Raw genomic sequence first — 6,618 nt, 5'->3', positions numbered from 1 at the left:
AAAAAATTCCTTGCTGAGATGGAAAAACGCTTTGTAAAAAGTGATAAGGCTGAAACAAGTTCTTTGCTTCAGAATTTAATTTCCATGAAGTATCAAGGCAAGGGAAATATAAGAGAGCACATTATGATGATGTCCAACATTGCTTCTAAGCTTAAAGGTCTAAAGCTTGAGTTGTCAGATGACTTACTCATTCATTTAGTATTGTTGTCTCTTCCTTCGCAATTCAGTCAGTTTAAGGTGACTTATAATTGTCAAAAGGAGAAATGGACTCTTAATGAGCTCATTTCATTACGTGTGCAAGAAGAGGACAGGCTGAAGCAAGATAGGACTGAAAGTGCTCACTTTACTAGCATCTCTAAAGACAAGGGCAAAAGGAAAAGAATTGAGGAGCCCAAGAACAAAGCTGCTGCTAAGTGTCCAGAACAAAAGAAGCAGACTAAGGATAACAACTGCTTCTTCTGCAGGAGTTCTGCTGCTTCTTCTTCAGGAGTTCTGGACACGTGAAGAAGGATTGTGCCAAATATCACGCTTGGCGTGTTAAGAAAGGTATGATTCTGTCTTTGGTCTGTTCTGAGGTTAACTTAGCTTCAGTACCTGGAAACACTTGGTGGTTAGACTCTGGTGCAACTACTAACATCAGTGTTTCAATGCAGGGTTGCCTGAACTTCCGAAAGCCTAGTGATACTGAAAGATGCATCTATGTAGGAGATGGGAAGAAGGTAGAAGTTGAAGCCATAGGAAAATTTAGATTATTATTAAGTTCCGGTCATTATTTGATTTTAGAAGACACTTTTGTTGTACCGTCATTTAGACGGAATTTGGTCTCTATTTCTTATTTGGACAAATCAGGATATTATTGTTCATTCGGGAATAAAGAATTTACTTTGTCTTTAAATTCGAATGTTGTTGGAACCAGTTTACTTTCTAGTTATGATAATCTTTATTTCTTGGAAACTGTGTCTAACTATAATGAAACCTTGAGTGTGGAATTACGTGGTACTAAGCGAAAAATTGACAATTTCAATTCATGAGTGCTTTGGCACAAGCGTCTAGGTCACATCTCTAAAAATAGAGTTGAACGACTTGTGTCAGATGGAATTTTAGATTCCATTGACTTCACAGACTTTAACGTTTGTGTAGCATGCATTAAAGGAAAACAGACTAAAGATAAGAAATTAGGCGCATATAGAGCTACAGACGTCTTAGAATTGATACATACGGACATCTGTGGGCCATTTCCAACTCCTTCTTGGAATGGTCAACAATATTTTATATCATTCATAGACGATTATTCTAGATATGCCTACCTTTACCTAATTCACGAAAAGTCCCAATCAATAGACGTGTTCAAATCCTTTAAGGCAGAAGTTGAGAATCAACTTAATAAAAGAATTAAAAAGGTCAAATCTGATCGTGGTGGTGAATACTACGGCAGATATGACGGTTCAGGTGAACAACGTTCGGGACCATTTGCCAAATACCTAGAGGAATGTGGAATCGTCCCACAATACACTATGCCGGGGTCACCCAGCATGAATGGTGTAGCTGAAAGACGAAACAGGACTCTTAAGGATATGGTAAGGAGTATGATTTGTCATTCCACCTTGCCAGAGTCACTCTGGGGAGAGGCATTAAAAACAGCAGCATACATTCTTAATAAAGTACCAACTAAGGCAGCGGCTAAAACACCTTATGAGCTTTGGATTGGGCGTAAGCCTAGTCTGAAGCACCTTCATGTTTGGGGATGTCCAGCTGAGGCAAGGCCTTATAGGCCGAATGAAAAGAAATTTGAACCCCGAACAATTAGCAGCTATTTTATAGGGTACTCAGAAAAATCAAGGGGCTATAAATTTTATGATCCTAATTTGAGAACAATTTTTGAGACGGGAACGGCAACGTTCTTTGAGGATATTGAGTTTGGGGGGAAGATTAAGGTTAAAGATTTTGTCTTTGAGGAAGAATCGGTAACAATTCCAGAACTGATTCTTCCACCAATTGACTTTCCCATTATTGAACAAACTCAAGATGATCTGGTTGTTCAGGAAGAACAAAATCCAGATCAAATTCAAGATCCTCAAGAACAAGTGCCTCAAGAGCCAGCTCCATTGCGGAGATCCACTAGAGAAAGGAAAAATGCTATTTCGGATGATTATGTAGTATTTATCAATGAGGTAGAGGAAAATGTTGGCATGACGGAAGACGACCCGGTCAACTTTCATCAAGCCATGCAAGATTCTCGTTCAGATAAGTGGATCGAAGCAATGAATGAGGAGTACAAGTCTATGCAAGACAATTCAGTTTGGGAACTTATCCCATTACCTGAAGGAGTGAAACCCATTGGTTGCAAATGGATTTTTAAAACCAAGCGGGATTCCAATGGTAATGTGGAGAGATATAAGGCACGTCTTGTAGCTAAGGGTTATACTCAAAAGGAAGGGATTGATTATAAAGAGACTTTCTCTCCGGTTTCATCGAAGGACTCTTTAAGAATAATCATGGCTCTTGTTGCTCACTTTAATTTGGAGCTTCATCAAATGGATGTAAAAACAGCTTTTCTCAATGGCGACATTGATGAGACGATCTATATGGTGCAGCCAGAAAACTTTGTGTTGGGAGACCCAAAGAATATGGTGTGCAAACTAAGAAAATCCATTTATGGGCTAAAACAAGCTTCTCGTCAATGGTACCATAAATTTCATCAAGTAATTCTCTCATTTGGTTTTGAGATGAATACAGTTGATGATTGTGTGTATCATAAGTTCAGTGGGAGCAGACATATTTTCCTGGTCTTGTATGTTGATGACATACTGCTTGCCACTAACGATATAGGCATGTTGCACGAAACTAAGAAATTTCTATCAAAGCATTTTGAGATGAAAGATCTTGGTGACGCCTCTTTTGTATTAGGAATTCAGATACACCGAGACAGATCTCGAGGTATTCTTGGATTGTCACAAAAGAGCTATATCGATAAGGTTCTCAAAAGGTTTGGGTTACAGGATTGCAAACCAGGGGACACCCCAGTTGCTAAGGGAGACAAGTTTAGTCTCAAACAGTGCCCTAAGGGAAGTTTGGAAATTCAAGAAATGCAAAAGATCCCTTATGCTTCAGCTGTAGGGAGTCTTATGTATGCCCAAGTATGTACGCGTCCAGACATAGCGTTCATAGTAGGGATTTTAGGCAGATATTTAAGCAATCCAGGTCTTGACCATTGGAAAGCAGCCAAGAGGGTCATGAGATATTTGAAGAGAACAAGAAACTACATGCTCACATATAGGAGGTCAGACCAGTTAGAGATCACTGGGTACTCTGACTCGGATTTTGCGGGATGCCAAGACAGCTTAAGATCAACTTCAGGCTATGTCTTTCTGTTAGCTGGTGGAGCAGTTTCTTGGCGTAGTGCCAAGCAAGGTCTTACTGCCTCATCAACCATGGCAGCAGAATTCGTAGCAATTCATGAGGCATCTGACCAGGGCATTTGGCTGAGAAATTTTGTCACAGGGCTGCAAATAGTTGAAGGGATTGAAAGACCACTCAAGTTGTATTGTGACAATAGATCAGCAGTCCTGTATTCTAACAATAATAGGAGCTCAACCAAGTCAAAGCACATTGACATTAAGTTCCTAGTTGTTAAAGAGAAGGTACAAAGTGGACAGATATCCATAGAACACTTAAGGACAAACTCCATGATTGCGGATCCACTCACTAAAGGTCTACCACCCAAGGTCTTTCATGAGCACACTGCTCACATGAGTGTGCTACAGCTTGAGGAATCTTGATTTTAGTGGGAGTTTCGTCCATTATGTAATTCATGTTCTATGTTTAATTGTAAAGTACAAATACATTGTATTTGGACTTTCTGATCAGAAATAAAGTTTAAAGTATTCAGTTTTTGGTTACTTTGTACATTTAAGTTATGGTATGATCTCATTCGATAAAGTAGGACCAGTTGAAAATTGACATGCATTGACCAACTTCATGTAATTTTCATGCTACACTTTTCATAATGGGTCTATGTCATTTAGTTGTGTCAGTACGGGTGATCATTGATGGGTTTAGTTATGCTTATTATGACGAAAGCCTCTTTGGTTCCATGTGCTGATATGATTAATGGACGAGACAATTTGGATTATACTCAAGGTAATTATAATGACATTTTTTGACGTCATAAAGTCTAACACACTCCTAAGGATACATGTGTGACCAGTGGGAGATTGTAAGATTTATGGGTCACATATGTAATTAATTAATAAAGTGTGTTAGGGTCATTATATAATTAGTCAATAAACTAGGGGTCAAATAATATATAATAGTTTATGGCTAAAGAGCATAATAGTTATGAAAATTAATAGTGTAGATACCAGACAGTTTCTAATTTAATGAGGGGCTGAATTGAAAATACTGCAATTTGGGATATAACTAATAATAGTTATATATAGGGGTAATGGTCCCCAAGGCAAACACAATAAGACTATTCAGTTTCAAAACGCTAAAGGAAAAAACTCTCTGGTTCTCTCTATCCTCATCAGAGAGCAAGGTCTTCAGGGTGATTTGCTGAGGAAGATCACCCAACCCATTGGCTCTACCATCATCATCCCAGGATTTCATCAATGGCAATTCCCACAGGTACGCTTCCGCCTTTGGTTATTCATCATGTAATTGACATGGATTATTAACACCTTTATCAAAGAGTAAAAAATTATTAAAAAGAAAAATAAGGATAAAGAAAAATAAAAGGAAAAAAATTTCATACCTCTCAAAGCCTCATCGTCCAAGGCAAGTATGGGAGAACAATTGGATAGCTGTATAAGTGACTAAGATATTACAAGCGATAAAGAAATGAGTTGGTTCATCAAACGATAAATAAGTTTCTTAAACATAAAGGAATATGTCACAGTGACAAGAACTTGGTCAAATTTAGAAAGATCGAGTAAGAAGGATTCCAGCTCCATTACGTGCTACAAGTGTGCAAAAGTTGGCCACATAAAGATTGAGTGCCCAAATCTCACAAAGAAGAAAGGAAAAGGTCAAGCAAAGTCAAAATTAGATGAAAAAAGTCAAAGAACTTATGGTGCACGGGAGGATGTTGATGAAGCATATTCTAACATATCCATAGACATTAAGCACAAGGACTCTGATGTAAAATAATTTGATTTCGACGATTCTTATGATTTAGCTACTTATGATGAGTTACAAAATTCATTTAAGGAGTTCCATAAAGAATTCTAAAAGGGAAAATAGAATGGTTGTATCTTAAAAGAAAAATTATTTTTTTCTTTGGAGTCTATGATATTAAATATAGAATTGGATTTAGCAAAAGCCTTTGAATTTTCTCATGAAGAACCTAAAGTGTCTTTTGTAGAAGCTAAATAATGTAATAGTTGTATAAATTGTGAGAATTTTGAAAAATAAAATTACTCTTTGAAAGCTAAACTGCCACAATTTACAAGTGAGAACATAGAACTTGCTAATAAGGAATTGAAGGTGGGAAAAACACAAGAAATGGATTTTGCATTGTTTTTTTTAAAAAAAAAAAATTCATTTTCAAACTTTAAGAGGGATTAAAAACTTTGAACCAAAAGAAAAAAGAAGTAATAGCAAAGAACACAAGCAATTTATCTTGCATTACCACCAACATGGTAACGATGTCCAGTCTCATCGACCTGATGCATTTATCGACAATAATATATTGATTTTATCAACACTACTAGAACATACACTAGTCAATTTGACTTGTTCTAATCTTCCCAAACTACAAGCTTAGTGGAGTCAAGAATAAATCTCCATAAAGATCAAATTGACAGATCCAAATTGATAATCAATCTCCGTTTTCTGCATAACTCCAACAACAATTTGTTCTCTTTTGCAATGACTTATAATTCTTCTCCAAATTCAATTGGCTACATTCAAGACTCGAGATCGAAAATGTACCATCCAAAATCAAGGGAGAAACTTCAAAGGTTTTTTAACTAGAAGACAAACCTGATTTAAAGATGTAACAGAAAAGTCAAAAAGCAGTTTTAAATCAAAGGTTGGATTATTTTTATTCTGAAATATTGGTTTCAGTCAAAAATACAGAGCACTACCAACAACTCTTTTTGACTCCCGTTAAATGCTTCTAAAGCCTATAAATAGAAGGCCAATATCCAAGAGCAAGACAAGAAATTCAAGTGTTGTAAAATCCCACAAATCAATCACATACACATACTTGAAATTCTCAAAATTTGCAAAGAAGAAGCAGTTATAAAAGTTCCATATCAGATTGCTTTATCATTACTGATTTCTTTGTAAAGAAACAAATCTCAAACAAGAGTTGAGATATCTTAGATTCTGTCAAAATCAATCTTATTGTAAAAACTCAAACTATAAGAGTTTCTTTATAGTTTGTTTAGATTGTATTGAATCCTATCAAAGTTAGATAGGTGTTGTTCTTGCTTTCTGGGTGGAAAGTAATAGAGATTAAAACAGGTCAAGGTTGATCTAGACTAGGTGCTATAAAATCAAGAAGGTTCTTTGTTTTAAACACTTAGTGGAAAATCTCATAGTGTGAGGACTGGATGTAACCCAAGTTGGGTGAACCAGGATATTTCTTTGTGTGGTATTCTTTATCCCATCTCT

At 36.5% G+C, this 6,618-nt stretch overlaps 1 long non-coding RNA gene across 1 annotated transcript; it reads left to right on the top strand.

The window, feature by feature from the left end:
* Positions 1-483: 483 nt before the first annotated feature.
* On the top strand, positions 484-895 carry LOC140919957 (uncharacterized). Its single transcript, XR_012162697.1, has 2 exons — positions 484-546; positions 654-895. It is a non-coding gene; the product is annotated as an uncharacterized lncRNA (long non-coding RNA).
* The last annotated feature ends 5,723 nt before the right edge of the window (positions 896-6,618 follow it).

This window comes from Cicer arietinum, chromosome 4, assembly GCF_000331145.2.
Source record: "Cicer arietinum cultivar CDC Frontier isolate Library 1 chromosome 4, Cicar.CDCFrontier_v2.0, whole genome shotgun sequence".
Classification (NCBI taxonomy): Eukaryota; Viridiplantae; Streptophyta; class Magnoliopsida; order Fabales; family Fabaceae; genus Cicer; species Cicer arietinum.
The sequence above is the reverse complement of the archived record's forward strand: the minus strand, read 5'-3'. Positions and strand labels throughout refer to the sequence as shown.